Source organism: Callospermophilus lateralis, chromosome 3 (genome assembly GCF_048772815.1).
Source record: "Callospermophilus lateralis isolate mCalLat2 chromosome 3, mCalLat2.hap1, whole genome shotgun sequence".
Taxonomy (NCBI): Eukaryota; Metazoa; Chordata; class Mammalia; order Rodentia; family Sciuridae; genus Callospermophilus; species Callospermophilus lateralis.
In genome coordinates this window covers 157,887,210-157,905,378 of record NC_135307.1, presented here as the reverse complement: position 1 = coordinate 157,905,378, position 18,169 = coordinate 157,887,210, and the positions used below count along the sequence as shown (strand labels likewise).

General features: G+C 37.9%; 1 protein-coding gene across 2 annotated transcripts in view; it reads left to right on the top strand.

Moving 5' to 3' along the window:
• Pcsk2 (proprotein convertase subtilisin/kexin type 2) overlaps nt 1-18,169 on the top strand; it is a 260,446-nt gene that overhangs the window by 99,185 nt on the left and 143,092 nt on the right. The gene's annotated exons all lie outside the window — the stretch shown is intronic.

The window sequence follows — 18,169 nt, the reverse complement described above, 5'->3', positions numbered from 1 at the left end:
TGGTAAATCATTTTTTCCATATTAATGCATGGAAAAGAGATTGTCAGCAAACATACCATTTATTTCACTGAGAAAAAAGCTTTAAATGCTCAGTCATGTTTTTCTAACACAATTCACTGCTTCCAAATTTATTTACTGCTGCCTCAATAAATCCAAGTAAATCATGCTTTTATGCACGCACACTGTGCCCATGTCGAGATGAGATTTGCTAATACGCTACGTTTGTTGAGCCCTAAGTCTGACTATTCACCTTGGATAAGAGTTCAGAAATGCTAGAGTATAATACAATGAATCCTACCAAAGAATTCTTACTTCATCCTTGAAAGAGCTTCAGGCTAGGGATGACAGGAAAACCAGAAAACAAAGAGAATAAAAAGAAACCTAAATTCACTGTCCGCTTCCCAAAGTTAGATTTCCATACAGAAGTTATAAAGCATTTACAGGTTTGATTACAGATTTGGAAATATTAGTGCATTGCATTTATCTTCCCCTCTGATCCCTCCCAGAAAAGTTTTGGGATCTGAAAATTTATATGTGTACTTTCTATAATGGAGTTCCTCCCCATGTGTGTATATACATGTGTATGTAGTTTAATATAAATGTAATTATATGTAATATAGAATATATACAAATTATGTACAGTATGTATATATTGTATGATTATAATATAGTGATTATAAAATTGTACATAATTTTTATATATTTAAAATTATAGGTAATTATTAAATCATCCATACTTTTTATGTATTTATAACTACATATTAAGATACACCTATGCCAGGCACAGTGGTGCACTCCTGTAATCTCAGTGGCTCAGGAGGCTGAGGCAGGAGGATTGTGAGTTCAATGCCAGCCTCAGCAAAAAGTGAGGTGCTAAGCAATTTCTGAGACCCTGTCTCAAAATAAAATATAAAATAGGACTGGGGATGTGGCTCAGTGGTCGAGTGTCCCTGAGTTCAATCCCCAGTACCCTGCCCCACAAAAAAGATACACATACATAATTTAATATATATATTATGGTATTTGCTATATACAAAATACTTAACATAAATAATATATGTTAATAGAGAGACATTGGTAAAGCAGCTAATTAACTGTAGCTTTGGTTGGGGATATGGCACGGTACTAAAGACTGAACCCAAGGGAGCTTTACCACTGAGCTACATTCCCAGCCCTTTTAATTTTTCATTTTTAGACAAGGTCTCACTACGTGCTGAGGCTGCCCTTGAACTTGTCATTCTCTTGCCTCAGCCTCCCAAGTAACTGGGGTTGCAGGTGTGTGCCATCATCTCCACTTAACTTTAGCTTTAAATGTGAGAAAGATGTGTGTTTTACCAGTAAACTGAACATTTTGCAAGGGAGGGTGCTGCAGAAAGGAAGAGAGGAGAAGAAAGGCAAGTTCAAATCTGGAAAAGAGTTTTGAGATTGTCTTCTAGCCCAAAGTTCTGTTTTATGGAAAAAGTGAGATACTGAGTAGAAGAAACTGACCTGGCCAGCCACACACAGCCATCCTGTGGCTAAGCTATGAGTGAAATCATAATCTCTTAGATTTCTACTTAAGTTGTGGACAATCATAAAATTACCCTCAAAGACTCCAATGCTCATGCCTGAATGCCAGTTAGTATCTAAACTTTGCCAGAACACAACAAACAGAGAGCTAAGACACGCTATGGTCTCTCTTCCCTTCCCTACAGCTGGCCTGGTTGCTGTCTTCCTCTCCAGCTCCATTATTAGGTTGGGAATCATGTGCTGACTTTTTAATTAAAAAAAAATTAACATACTAAACACAGTGTTGACTACAAACAAACCATTATTCTTCTTTAATCACGTAGGCCCAGTAATTTATCTCGGTATTTGGCAAGGCTTCCACAGGAATAAATCAATGTTAAATCTGAAATCTAATGACGCAGGGGGGTTTGGAGAAAAATAAACCTACCAATGCATCACAAGAAGGCAAGAGCCAGGATAAATCTGGGCTGGTTAGTGCATTGCTATTCTACCAGTGAAAAGAAAATGATCATAAATATTGCTAGTTATATTTGAGCTAACCCAAATACATCTTAATTCCTTACGAGTCACCTTTTATTTTTGTTGCTCATTTCTTAAGTATGTCCCAATTATTCCAAAGCAAGTTTGTTTTACGAATAAGGCTCTGCTGTCAAAAACAGACACACTCTGTCTCATTATCATAAATCCTACCTGAATATTTCTTTTATTTATTAAATAAAATACTTTATCTAATATTTAAGATTGTAGAGATTGAAAATACCTGTTGTACATACTCAAGGGCATATAATCTTCAAAAAGAGATGGTTATCAAATTTCAAAGCTCTACCCTTTAAAAATGTGTGCCTACATTTACAATTAGCAAAGACTGTTTGCATATGTATTAAATTATTTGTTTTGATCTTATCTTAGATTTTTAAAGCTCATGGAAGTAACCTATAATTATATGCTCAGTGTAGAAAATTCTAGACATTTATAAAGGGAGAAAATTCTCCCTGCATATCAAACCCCTCTTTTACTATCACACCCCAGAAGTGACCATTATTATTAGTTTGGTATTTTTTTATATCAGTGCTGTACAAGAGAAATATAATGTAAGCCACAATTGTGTGTACAGATATTAAGCAGCCACATTTTTTTAGAGAAAGGGAAATTAATTTTAATAGTAATATATTTTATGTATATATCTAAAATACTAACATTTCAACATGTAATCAATGCAATTATGATGAAGTGTTTTGCATTATTTTCTTATACTAAGTCTTCAAACTCCATTGTGTACTTTATAGTTACAGTCCAGCTCAGTTTGAACTAGTCACATCTCAAGTGCTCATTGGCCACGTGAGGCAGTGACCACCTATTGGACAGTGCAGTTCTAGATCTTTATTTCTGTGTGAAAGATAGAAATAATGGCTATAGTATGTTATATTAGCTAAGAAAACTTTTGCTGTCAGGAACAGAAACAATGACAACTTTCATAATAAAGGTCTTAGCCCACGGAACAGGAAGTCCAAGGCGGGCAATTCCAAAGCTGGAGCAGCAGCTAAAAATCCAGGATCCAGGTTGCTGTCTCCACAGTTCTCTCTACCTGCCCCTGGGGTTGCAAGATGTTGCTGCAGGTCCAGACGACACATCTTCCTACTCCAGCTTCCAAGGACAGAAAGCAGAAGGATGGCTGGAGAAATGTGAAAGAGATCTCCCTTTATTCATGGAGAGGGAGAAATCCTTCTCTGAAGTCCCCTTATAGCTTTTGGCCAGGAAAGATCCCATGGCTTCATCACATGAAGCAAGGTAAACAGATGTCTGACTGCACTAGTCTTCATGGTAAGCAATGGGAATAAGAGAAGCGGGTTAATAAGTAGACACTCAAGTAGACACTTTCATGCATAGATTTAAAAGTTGAATTAACTAATTCAAATGTCAGGTCCATTTTATTTTTTATTGATTTTTTTAAAAAACAAATGACAGCGGAATGCATTACAATTCTTATTACACATATACAGCACAATTTTTCATATCTCTGGTTGTATATAAAGTATTTTGATACCAATCTGTGTCTCCATACATATACTTTGGATAATGATGTCCATCACTCCATTTTAGAGCTGTATGTACTCTTTCAACCCACATCACTTGGGCTGTGCCAATTCACGCTTCCTAAAAAAAAAAAAAAAAAAAAAAACCACTTAGGAAAATATGTCTCATCACATCTGCAGCAGCATTGGGTCTTACTGGATTCTGTAAAATTTACACTTTTATGAATATCATTTTAATTATTCTGGGGAAGATGAGTACTGGAGATTGAATCCAGGCCTCACACATTCTCACACAAAGAGCTAAGACACGCTGTCTACCACTAAGCCAAATACCCAGACCTTTTTATTTCAGGGTCTTGCATAATTTCCCAGGACAACCTTGAACTTGCCATCTTTCTAATTTTCAGCTCTCAAGTAACTGGGATTGCAGGTATACATCACTGTTCCTAGATGAATATCAATTTAATTTTATCCCAAAGCTAAATAATTTCTCCAGATCACAGCCAAGAAGTGGCTCAACCATGAACCATCCCTTAGACCCAGGTCTTCTGTCACCAAACTGGCTGCTTTTACCACTCTCAGGTACAATCCTCTTGACAAGAAAAGAATAGTTTATGAAAACTGAAAATAAAATTGAATCTCAAACTAGATTTGTGAAAACCCAATGCAAGATTCATCCCTTTCTGGTAAAAGCTCTAGTATTTGCAAAAACTTATGTGTACCTAGTCCTTGATAAGCCAGAAAAGTAGATATTAAAGAACTGCATGATCTTCTACTGTGAACTGCTCATGATAACTTTTATTCTTGAAGGGAAAGTTGAAATAATGTCAACAATGGTGGTTCATAGTCCTCTAAGTACTTTTATGCTCATCATCTCTTATGATTTGAAACAAGCAATCTATGAAGTTGGCACATGGGTCCAAACTTATTTGATAAATGGTGACTCAGATTCATATGTGGAGACCAAGACACATGTCTTGGATTCTAGAACATCTGAGAAACACAGTGGACACCAGAGGTTGGAGAAGCTTCCTTTGCTCCTATTAAAACTTTCCCAGTGGTTTGACACCAGGTGTGATAATTATAGCTCACATTCACAGAGCATCTATTCCATCCCAAGCATTGTTTTTAACTCTTTACATTTGCTAACTATTTAATTTCATAATGGTGCTAATAAAATTGTACATCATCCAGCTATTTCTTCATGACAAACAGACAAAACTTGCAAAGGTCTCCAAGAAACAATTCTTTCTCATTAATGTGCATGATTTGGTTGTGGTTTGGCTGATCTAAGACAGACTCAGCAAGCAGAGCTCTAAGCCAAGGACTACGTTCAAGAGTCTTTTCAGTTAACACAGATAACATTCTGCTTTAAAATTTCACCCTCAATGGACCTCACCCCTAACTACTATTTTCTCAGTATTTATGTATGGAAAATCAGAGTTATAGTAGAAATGGAAGAACTCCTACAAATAAGAAATACCCATGTCCATTTCTAACAAAGGATCAAGTGGAATTAAAAGAAGAGCATTGAATTTGATAAGTGGGGGGTCATTGATTAAGCCATTGTACGAATTCCAAACATAGCTATGTGCATCATTCACTGTTGCTGATTGGCTAAAAGGTTCACAGTGATGTCCATGTTCTCACTTGTGTGAACCTTGCCTTTATTTTATGATACTTAGAATAGTTGGGATGGCTTCTTGTCTACTTAGTACTTGTTCTACAAAGAGAACCATATTGTTTGCAAATTATTCTCAAGGGTTCAGAAAACCAAACCAAAGATAAGGTAGGGTCAGGAATAAGAGGCAAAGGGGATAGGAATAATTAATATTCAGAAAACCCAAGTGAAGAATATGTAGGAATTCTATGCAGTTTTTTTTTTCATTTTTTTAAAGTAAAAAGTTTACAAAGAAAAATCAGAAAGAGCTTCCATAACATACTCCACATGCATGCAACTGATTTCATAGAACTCATGTTGCATGCTGTATTATGTTTGGGAGCATTGCTTTCCTCCCTCCAGGATAAATAAGAGACACTATAGAGACAAAGTGATCACCAGACCTGGAGGGGGAACAGAACTCGAGATTCTTGGGCCTCTCAACTCAATGATCAACTCCAAATTCCCGTTACATTATTGTCTGTTCTGACATGAATGAGTATTTGTCAATATTATTTGCATATTTGTCAGTTGAGGTGTTGAAAATGCTGATTACCCTGATTTGATCATTATAGATTGAGTACATGTATCAAAATATCACACTGTAACCCATACAAGTGTGCGTGTCAAAATATTTTTTTTTTAAAGAAGTGGTTTAAGACTGAAGCCTCTGGGGCCAAGCAGCCCTTGTTTAAATCGTGATTCGTCCACTTTATACCTGTGTGTATTAGTTGCTGGGACAAACACCTCGTGGAGGGGGACTTAGAGGAGGAAGAATTTATTTTAGCTTACAGTTTTGGAGGTTTCTGTCTGTAGTTGGCTGCTTCCATTGTTTTGAGCTGAGATGAGGCAAAACATTATGGTGGAAGGGCTTGGCCAAGGAAATCATCTCAGTTTATGGCACCTGGGAAGAAAAGAGAGGGAGTGAGGAAAGGGATAGGGACAAGACATAGCCCCAAGGATATTCCCCCAAGGATCACTCTTCAAATAGGCCTCACCTTATAAAGCCTCCCAGTAGTCAATCCGGCTATGAATGGATTAATCCAATGAACACTCATGATCCAGTCCCTCCCTAAAAACCCAGACTGCGGACATTCCTTCACTAGGAAAAAGCATTCAACACATAAGTCTTCTGGGGACACTTCATATCCAGACCATAATTCTGTGTGATTTTAGACAAGTCCACCTCCTCAAGTGTGTCCTTTTTTATAAAATGGGGATGAGTATAGTAACGGAGGTTAAATTGGTATAATGTGCTAATAACAGTGCTAAGTATACGGCAAGTCTCTTGATAAATGTTTGTCATTGCTATTATGTTCATACACTTTTTCATTACAGTTCACTTCACATATTGATGGCTTCAAATCCAGACAGTTGTGTGTCCAGAGTACATTCACACCATGTTCAAGTTCACCTGTCTATTCTATCACCTTACACGTGAACAAATGAAGACTCAGACAGGTTAAATAACCTGCTCAAGGTAGCATAGCTGGTCAGTATTATCAATCAAATCAAGTTCTTTGTGCCTGAAATGCTGTCTGCCAGCACAATCTCAATCTTGGGGGCATTCAATAGCATGGCATGGGCACTCTGGTTTTCCAAAGAAGGTCTTTAGGTAGGGCACAGTTTGGCCTTGGGTATATGGACATATTATCTCTCACTAGTCATCAGACTCATCAGAATAAGAAGTTTACAGAGACTACACAAGCACTAAGCACTAAACTATAATTTTTTTTTTAATTGAGCGACATGCTGAGGGCAATGTAAACTTGGAGCACAGCATAATGAAACTCAGAAAATTACAGGTTTAAATGTACTAATCAACTTGGACAGCTCATTTAACCTCTCTAAGACCTGGTTTCTACATCCAAGAAGCACAGGTAGCAGCACAGTCCTTCTTTCCCAGGATGATGACAAAGATCAGTTGAGATGCCCACTAGGAGACTGTGCTTGGGGACATCGGGGGTCAATGAATGCTTGTTCTTTGTTCCAAAGGTTAATTTGGGGGTAGAGAAACCAATGGTAAAGTTGAGACTACTCAGGGCCAACAGGAAGGGGCCACAAAACAGGGAGAACAATATCTGGAAGCAAACCTCCAAGGTCTCTTCCCTGGGAGAAGTAATGACCGCCCAGCATCAGGTGAGCATTGCTTTTCATTCACACACCTGAGATGGTGGACACCTTCACTCCCAAAGGAACCTTCAAGAAAGCATCTAAAGGAGTGATAGGTCACTTTTTATTCACAATTCTCAATTACGTTAGGTTTTCCCCACAGTGACTAAATGGAGAGGCATGACAGTACAGAGATGAAGGCATTGATTCCTGACTGGGACAAATCTGCTATAAAACCAGCAACTTTGAAATTGTGTGACTTTGGGTAAACTGTTCAAACTTTGTGAAACCTAATTTCTTTACTCAACCAAATGATCCGTAATTGCACTGGTTAATATGGCTGTGTACGTACTTGCCCCCAAGCCTAGCAACATAAAGCAACAGCCATTTTATTTGATCACACTTTGTGCGACAAGAATTTGGGAAGAAGTTGTTAAATCCCTGCTGGGGTCTCCCCTGGGTGTATTCAGATGGCAGTGGATCTGGGACCATCTGAAGACACCAGGGCTGAATGTCCAAGATGGCCCCTCACACGGCCTCAGGCTGTGAATGCTAATGAGGGTACGGCCTATCCAGCATGGCTGTCTCAGGATAGCTGAACTTCCTGACACAATAACTAGCTTTCCCAAAAATAAAAATCAAGTGGCCTTTCCTGACCTATTCTCGGAAGTTAGAAGCATCACTTCTACTGTGCTCTACGGTGTGACTAGTCACAAGCTCGCCCAGATTAAAGAGAGGGACATGGGTCCTGCCTTTCAATGGGAGAACCATAGAGGACCGGCTTTAACCTTTCACAGTAATCATACCATGTTATAAGACTGTTGAAAGGATTCAATAACATAATGTTGTAAAGCCTTTTACATTTGGTTCCATGATTAGATTTTCATAATGATTTGCCTTTAGCAGGTCGAGAGGGTACTGCTTCTCGTCAGATTGGAGAGATGCGTGTCATCAGATAAAGATGGTGTTGTTTCTTCAAGCCATGGCTTTGTAAAAACCTGGTCACTTGAATCCAGGCTAGCCACTAGTTGAATGTCTTTGATTGCTTAGACCAATTGAGAGATGCCTTCTCCAGGTCCCTAAGATGCATTGATCTCCTACTTTCCTCCCCAGTGCTGTTTGAATATTGCTGAATAGAGAGAGGCTATCTAAATGGGCAGAGATATTGATTTTTCTCTTTCTACCTTTTTGAAAGCTCTTTGCTTGCCAGGTGCTGAACAAACATCAGGCAAATGGCAGACCACAAAGAAGTAGATCAAGTGAGGAGTAACAAAGGCAGCTCTGGCTTTCTGATCATGAAGCTGGTTAAACATCACCCCCTTCCTCCCCCCCCACCCCCCCCCACACACACACACATTGGTGAAAATACAGCTGACCCAGATGGTACTAAGTAGAATCATGGAAAATATTTCTAACTCGTCCATGGAAATGAAACTGTAGCCCTATCTGAAGAGGGTTAAGTGAAGGCTGAGATGAGCTGAGGGCTAATGTCAGGGTAATGTTAAGCATTTCATAGGAAGAAGTGTGTATCCTGGGTTTCCAGGTACAAATTGATTATACTCTTGGAAACAATACAACAGGTCTGTCCTAATCTGTCCCAGGGGGGACAGAAAAATACAGGTTAAAAATTCTGAGTTTTTTTAATATAAAGGACATTTAAGAAACTACCCAACACTATTGACACCCAAGAAAATGAAGGTTTTTACCAAAAAAAAATTGAGCCAGGATCCCCTCAAGCAATTGAAGGGAGTAGCCTGTAAGTCACCGACAACTTGTACTACAGGAGGGACACCAATAACCAGAAATGAAGAGTCCCCAGAATTTGGGGTCATTTCTAATATGCAATTCCAAAAGATTGGTACAATCCCGGAGAACTTGCCTTGAAGAACAACGAAGGAAAACCTCCAGAGATACATTTTCATGATAATGTTGGATTTTCTGAATTTAACTAAATTGTTTCTTTCAACAAAAAATAAGTAAAAACTCTTGTGGGAGCAGTGCTGGGTTTGGTGTTTGATTTTGTGATGTTCTTAGGGAAAAGACCTTCATGAGATAGGTTTTTCCAAACCCTATTCTCGGAGAAGTTCTTCAGCACTTGGTTTGAAGGATATTCATTTTTACCTCAACTGTAATTGAGAACAGGATGCAGCAATTTCATTAAAAACTAGAAAATGAGCTGGGTGTAGTGACACACATCTACACTCCCAGATAATCAAGAAGATGAGGCAGGAGGATCACAAATTTAAGGTCACCCTGGGAAACATAGCAACACCCTGTCTCAAAATTTTTAAAAAGTGCTGGGGATGTACCTCAATGGTAGTGTGTTTGCCTAGCATGCATGAGCCCCTGGATTCAATCCCAGTACCATAAGAAAGATAAAATAAATAAAAATAAATGATGAACACAAACTGGAAAATAGCCAGTAATCCCATATGCCTGTAATGCCCGCTACTTGGGAGGCTGAGGCAGGAAGATCGCAAGTTCAAAGCCAGCCTCAGCAAATTAGAAAAGCCCTAAGCAACTTACCAAGACCCTGTATCACAATAAAAAATAAAAGGGCTGGGCATGTGGCTCTGTAGTTAAGTGCCCCTGGGTTCATTCCCTAGTAACTGCCCCACAAAAAAAAAAAAAAAAAAAAAAAAACCCTCAGAAAATAAAGTTGGCTTCACTACTGAATGTCTAGAAGGAACAAAAAGAGAAGCTCACCATGTCTTACCTTACCAAGATAATTTTTTTTATTGGTTGTTCAAAACATTAAAAAGCTCTTGAAATATCATATTTCATACATTAGATTCAAGTGGGTTATGAACTCCCATTTTTACCCCAAATACAGATTGCAGAATCACATCGGTTACACATCCACATTTTTACATAACGCCATATTAGTAACTGTTTTATTCTGCTACCTTTCCTATTCTCTACTATCCTCCCTCCCCTCCCCTCCCATCTTCTTCCTCTACCCCATCTACTGTAATTCATTTCTCTCCTTATTTTCCCATTCCCCTCGCAACCTCTTATGTAATTTTGTATAACAATGAGGGTCTCCCTCCATTTCCATGCAATTTCCCTTTTCTCTCCCTTTCCCTCCCACCTCATGTCTCTGTTTAATGTTAATCTTTTCTTCCTGCTCCTCCTCCCTGCTCTGTTCTTAGTTGCTCTCCTTATATCAAAGAAGACATTTGGTATTTGTTTTCTAGGGATTGGCTAGCTTCACTAAGCATAATCTGCTCTAGTGCCATCCATTTCCCTGCAAATTCCATGATTTTGTCATTTTTTAGTGCTGCGTAATACTCCATGGTGTATAAATGCCACATTTTTTTTATCCATTCATCTATTAAAGGGCATCTGGTTTGGTTCCACAGTCTAGCTATTGTGAATTGTGCTGCTATGAACATCCATGTGGCAGTATCCCTGTAGTACGCTCTTTTAAGGTCTTCAGGGAATAGTCCGAGAAGGGCAATAGCTGGGTCAAATGGTGGTTCCATTCCCAGCTTTCCCAGGAATCTCCATACTGCTTTCCAAATTGGCCGCACCAATTTGCAGTCCCACCAGCAAAGTACAAGAGTACCCTTTTCCCCACATCCTCACCAGCACTTGTTGTTGTTTGACTTCAGAATGGCTGCCAATCTTACTTGAGTGAGATGGTATCTTCGGGTGGTTTTGATTTGCATTTCTCTGACTGCTAGAGATGGTGAGCATTTTTTCATGTACTTGTTGATTGATTGTATGTCCTCCTCTGAGAAGTGTCTGTTCAGGTCCTTGGCCCATTTGTTGATTGGGTTATTTAATTTTTTTCTTTTTTTTCCCTGAGATGAATAATAAAGTTGTTTAAAGACAGTGAAGAAGGGGATAGTAAGGTATGCATGACCCAGTCTGCATATGATGTGGTCAGACACTCACTGGACCAGGGTCAGTCTGGGTTTTTAAAATTTATTTATTTATTCTAATTTGTGACAGCAGGATGCACAATGTGTATTCATATTACACATATACAGCACAGTTTTGTATGTCTCTTTTTGTACACAAAGTATATTCACACCATTATTGTCTACATATATGTACTTAGGGTCATGATGTCCATCTCATTTCACCATCTTTCCTACCCCCATGTCCCCTCTTTTCCCTCCCTCCCCTTTGCCCTATCTAAAGTTCCTCCATTCTTCCCATGCTCCCCCCGCACCTCATTATGGATCAGCCTCCTCATATCAGAGAAAACATCAGCATTGTTTCTTTGGGATTGGCCAACTTCACTTAGCATAATATTCTCCAGCTCCATCCATTTACCTGTATATGCCATGATTTTATTCTCTTTTAATGCTGAGTAATATTTCCTTGTGTATATATAAAACAGTTTTCCTATTCATTCATCAACTGAAGGACATCTAGGTTGGTTCCACAATTTAGCTATTGTGAATTGTGCTGCTAAAAACATTGATGTGGCTGCATCCCTGTAGCATGCTGTTTTTAAGTCCTTTGGGTATAGACCAAGGAGAGGGATAGCTGGGTCAAATGGTGGTTCCATTTCCAAGGAATCTCCATACTGTTTTCCATTTTGGCTGCACAATTTGCAGTCCCACCAACAATATATAGTGTGCCTTTTCCCCCACATCCTCTCCAACACTTACTGTTGTTTGTCTTCATAATAGCTGCCATTCTGACTGGAGTGAGATGAAATCTTAGAGTAGTTTGGATTTGCATTTCTCTATTTGCTAAAGATGTTGAACATTTTTTCATATATTTGTTGATTAATTGCATATCATCTTCTGAAAAGTGTCTGTTCAGTTCCTTGGCTCATGTATTGATAGGGTTATTTGGTTTTTGTGTTTTGTTTTTGGTGTTAAGATTTTTGAATTCTTATATATGTATATATATATATCCTAGAGATTAGTCTGTATCTGATGTGTGTGTGGTAAAAATTTGCTCCTATTCTGTAGGCTTTCTATTCACCTTACTGATTGTTTCTTTTGCTGAGACGAATCCATCCTATTTATTGGCTTTTTATTTTATTTCTTGCACTATAGGAGTCTTATTAAGGAAGTCAGGGCCTAATTCTGATTTGTGCCTACTTTTTCTTCTGTTAAGCACACAGTGTCTGGTTTAATTCCTAGGTCCTTGATCCACTTTGAGTTGAGTTTTGTGCATGGTGAGAGATAGGGGCTTAATTTCATTTTGTTGCGTATGGATTTCCAGTTTTCCCAGCACCATTGTTGAAGAGGCTATCTTTTCTCCAATGCATGTTTTTGGTGATTTTGTCTAGTATGAAATAATTGTATTTGTGTGGGTTTGTCTCTGTGAACTCTCTTCTGTACCATCGGTCTACAAGTCTATTTTGGTGCCAATACCATGCTGTTTTTTGTTACTATTCCTCTGTAGTATAGTTTAAAGTCTGGTATAGTATGCCACCTGCTTCACTCTTCTTGCTAAGGATTGATTTAGCTATTCTGGATCTTATTTTTCCAGATGAATTTCATGAGTGCTTTTTCTATTTCTATGAGGAATGTAATTTGGGATTTTTGTCATTGTGATTTTGATTGGAATTGCATTAAATATGTATAGTACTTTTGGTAGTATGGTCATTTTGACAATATTAATTCTGCCTATCCAAGAACAAGGGAGATCTTTCCATCTTCTAAGATCTTCTTTAATTTATTTCTTTAGTGTTCTGTAATTTTCATTGTAGAGGTTCTTCACCTCTTTCATTAAGTTGATTCCCAAGTTAGTTTTTTTTTTTTTTTGAGGCTATTGTAAATGGGGTAGTTTTCCTAGTTTCTCTTTCAGAAGATTTGTCACTGATGTACCGAAATGCCTTTGACTTATGGGTGTTGATTTTGTATCCTGCTACTTTGCTGAATTCATTTATTAGTTCTAGAAGTTTTCTGGTAGAATTTTTTGGATCCTTTAGGTATAGAATCATACTGTTGGCAAATAGTTATAACTTTTCCTATTTGTATCCCTTTAATTTCCTTCATCTGTCTAATTGCTTTGGCTAGAGTTTCAAGAACTATATTAAATAGAAGTGTGAAAGAGGGCATCCCTGTCTTGTTTCAGGTTTTAGAGGGAATGCTTTTAATTTTTCTCCATTTAGAATGATGTTGGACTGGGGCTTAGCATAGATAGCTTTTACCATGTTGAGATGTGTTCCTGCTATACCTAGGTTTTCTAGTGTTTTGAACATGAAGGGGTGCTGTATTTTGTCAAATGCTTTTTCTGCATCTATTGAGGTCATCATATGATTCTTATCTTTAAGTTTATTTATATGATGAATTACATTTATTGATTTCTGTATGTTGCATCTCTGGGATAAACCCCTCTTGATCGTGGTGCACTCTTTTTGATGTTTTTATATTCAATTTGCCAGAATTTTATTGAGAATTTTTGCATCTATGTTCATTAGAGATATTGGTCTGAAGTTTTCTTTCTTTGATGTGTCTTTGCCTGGTTTTGGAACCAGGGTGATAGTGGCCTCATAGAATGAGTTTGGAAGTGCTCCCTCTTTTCCTATTTCCTGAAATAAATTGATGAGTATTGGTATTATTTCTTCTTTAAACATCTTGTAGAACTCGTCTGTGTATCCATCTGTTCCGGGGCTTCTCTTGGTTGGTAGGCTTCTGATGGCCTCTTCCATTTCATCACATGAAATTGATCTGTTTAAATTGTATATGCAAATCATATGACTCTAGAAATTTGTCAATGCCTTCAATATTTTCTGTTTTATTGGCGTACAAGTTTTCAAAATAATTTCTAATTATCTTCTGTATTTTTGTAATGTCTGTTGTGATATTTCCTTTTTCATCATGTATATTAGTGATTTGAGTTTTCTCTCCTCTCTGTTAGCATGGCTAAGGGTTTGTCAATTTTATTTATTTTTTCAAAGAACCAACTTTTTGTTTTGTCAATTTTTTTCAATGTGTTTTTGTTTCAATTTCAGCTCTTATTTTAGTTATTTCCTGTCTTCTACAACTTTTGATGTTGATTTGTTCTTTTTTTAAGGCTTTGAGATGTAATGTTAAGTCCTTTATTTGTTGACTTTTTCTTCTTTTAAGGAATGAACTCCATGCAATGAACTTTCCTCTTAGTCCTGCCTTCAGAGTATCCCAGATATTTCGATACTTTGTATCTGTGTTCTCTCACCTCTAAGAATTTTTAAATCTCATCCTTGACTGTCTTTTGCAACCCATCGTTCATTCAGTAGCATATTATTTTGTCTCCAGGTGCTGGTGTAGCTTTTATTTTTATTTTACCATTGATTTCTAATTTCAGTTCATTATGATCTGATAAAATGCAGGGTAGTATATTTACATTTTTTCTTATTTGCCAAGAGTTGCTTTGTGGCATAATATATGGCCTATTTTAGAGAAGGATCCATGTGCTGCTGAGAAGAAAGTGTATTTGTTCGTTGAAGGATGAAATATTCTATATATGTCAGTTAAGTTATTAATTGTATTATTGAGTCCTTTTTATTTATTTATTTATTATTGTATTTATTATTTATTTATTTATTATTGTATTTATTGAGTTTCTTTTTTAAGTTTTTGTTGGATGATCTATCCAGAGGTGTGTTAAAGTCATCCAGAATTATTGTGTTGTAGTCTATTTGACTCTTAAACCTGAGAAGATTTTGTTTGATGAACATAGATGCTCCATTATTTGGGGCATATAAATTTATTATTGTGGGGCTGGGGATGTGGCTCAAGTGGTAGTGCACTCTCCTGGCATGCGCGGGGCACTGGGTTCGATCCTCAGCACCACATAAAAAATAAAATAAAGATGTTGTGTCCGCTGAAAACTGAAAAATAAATATTTAAAAATTCTCTCTCTCTCTCTCTCTTCTCTCTCTCTCTTTCTCAATAAATAAATGAATTTATTATTGTTATGTCTTGTTGGTGTATGGTTCCCTTGGGCAGTATGTAGTGTCCTTCTTTATCCCTTTTGATTAACTTTGGCTTGAAGTCTACTTTATTTGATATGAGGATAGAACCCCTACTTGCTTCCGCAGTCCATGTGAGTGGTATGATCTTTCCCAATCCTTCACCTTCAGTCTGTGGATGTCTTTTCCTATGAGATGAGTCTCTTAGAGGCAGCATATTGTTGGGTGTTTCTTTTTAATTCAATCTGCCAGTCTATGTCTTTTGATTCGTGAGTTTAGGCCATTATCATTCAGGGTTATTATTGAGACATGATTTGTATTCCCAGCCATTTTTGTTTGTTTTTGGTGTTTAATTTGACTTGGTTTCTCCTCTGATTAGATTTTCCTTTAGTGTAACCCATCCCTCTGCTGATTTTCATTGTTGTTTTTTATATCCTCCTCATGGAATATTCTGCCAAGGATGTTCTGTAGTGCAGGCTTCTAGTTGTAAATTCTTTTAACTTTTGTTTATCATGGGAGGTTTTTATTTCATCATCAAATCTAAAGCTTAATTTTGCTGGATATAAGATTCTTGGTTGGCATCCATTTTCTTTCAGAGCTTGGTATATGTTCTTCCAGAATCTACTTGGTATTCAGGGTCTGGGTTGAAAAATCTGCAGAGATCCTTATTGGTTTTCCCCTATATGTAATCTGATCCCTTTCTTTTGTGACTTTTAATATTCCCTCCTTACTCTGTGTGTTAGGCATTTTTATTATAATGTGCCTTGGTGTGGATCTGTTGTGATTTTGTACATTTGGTGTCCTGTAAGCCTCTTGTATTTGATTTTCCAGTTCATTCTTCATGTTTGAAAAATTTTCTGATATTATTTCATTATTGCTTATTCCTTTGATTTGAAACTCTATTCCTTCCTCTCTCCCAATAACTCTTAAATTGGGTTTTTTTATGCTATCCCATATTTCTTGACTGTTCAGCTCATCGTTTCTTACTATTTTCACTGTGTGATCTACATTCTCTTCAAGATTATATATTTTGTCTTCATTGTCTGAGGTCCTGTCTTCCAAGTGGTCTAATCTGTTGGTGATGCTTTCAATTGAACTTTTAATTTGGTTTATTGTTTCTTTCATTTCAGGGAGTTCTGGGTTGTTTGGGGGTTTTTTTTGTTGTTGTTGTTGTCTTGTTTTGTTTTGTTTTTTCAGAAACTCTATCTCCCTGTTCAAGTAACCTTTTACTTCCTGTATTTGTTTATACAGCTCTTTATCAAAGTGATCTTTTACTGCCTGTACTTGCTCTTATATCATCCTTTAATTCGCAGAACATTTTAATTATGTACATCCTGACCTCCTTCTCTGTAATTTCTCTGCTATGCTGGCCATGGATTCTAATAATGTTGTATCTTGATTTGTTTGTGACACTTTCTTCCTTTGTCTTTTCATATTGTTTGTGTGTCTTCCCTTCTAGCTCTGTGGATCAAAGGCGTTACCATTCTTACCCTATAGGCTTATAGTGCCCCTGAAGGGTTCCAAGAACTCTCCTTTGAGATGAAGGACAGTGTTGTCTGATTCCAATATAAACAACATACACTCTAAAAACAAATGTTTGCTAATAAAACATTTATGGTTTTGTCTCGATATACAGAATTGTTGAATTCAATTATTATCTACAATATAAGCAAAAGGGTCTACAGTTTGTAATGATGGACAAAGAGAGAACTGGTTGTGGCATGTAGGATGATATGTTAAGGAGGTAGGAGGTGAGCATATAGAGTTATTAGACCTTAGGAAGCTAGGAAGAGGAATCTAAAGAAGTTGACTAGTAGCTGGAGAAAAGAAAGAAAGTGATTTGCGGGAGACAAGTAAGTGGGAAGACAATAGAGAGAGTATCAGAAAAACATGAAAATTAAGAAAAATGAAAAATGTAAAAATAGGGGATAAATGAATATATAACACCCCCTGTAATATACTATTCAGGCATCCCAGTCCTCAGTAGCCTAATTCATGAAAAATACTTGGTTTCACAAATGTTGGGGATGTGAGGGCAGGAGAAGACAGAGAGAAAAGAAGGGGAAAAAAGAGAAAAAGAAAAAAAAATCCTGAAGGAAAATACAAGGATTGTTTTTGTTGGAGTTCAGTATCTTTCCTGCTTCCCTTCTCGTCCAATAGGTGGGGTTGTCTGTTGTTTGCTGGTATCTCCACCCTCAGGATGGTGAAGGTTATTAGGGTGGGAGGGTTGGTCCTGGAGGTGGGGTTTAGCACTTGCCAGTCCCTGATGGGAGACTGCACACCACGGATCTTCTTTGGGGCCTGCTCATGTGATGCGAACTTCTGGTCTTAGCTCCTTGTATTTCCTGTAGACCTCACAATTGCTGGTCTCTAATTTAGTCTCTAAACTTTATCTCATTCACCCTCTCCCTTTCTACTTCCCAATCAGAAACCTTTCTCTTCGGAGGTCTAGTGGGCTACATGTTGGCGGCTGCACTCTGGGGGCTGTGCACCTGTAAGAGAGCTGTCTTGTATTGGGCAGTTTAGGGCCAAGCTTTGTGAGCTACTGACCAGCCACATAGCCACAAGCACTGTGCAGGGTTAGTGGCTGTAAGAGAAAGGAGAGAGTTGGGGACTATAGGTACCTTGATATTGCTTCTAGGCCCCAGCAGGTGTTCCATGCAAGAGTTTCCCCAACTAAAGATGGTGACAAAGATGTCCCAAGATGGAGGTAGCTGCTTTCAGAGATGGAGTGTCAGGTCAGGTTGGGCTGGGTAGTGGCATTGCATGACATGTTCAGAGATGCAGCTCTGTGGTGTGCAGTGTTGTGATTGACAGCTATCTCCAGATCCTGTCCTGTGTCCCCAGGTGCAGGCTATCACATGTAGGGGACTGTGGCAGTGATTGCATTGTCCCAAGATGGAGGTGACCCAGGGAGCCCCATGTTGGTAGATGGGAGTCCACATGGAGTGGCAACCAGAGGTCCTGTGTGTGGGCAGCAGCCAGGTA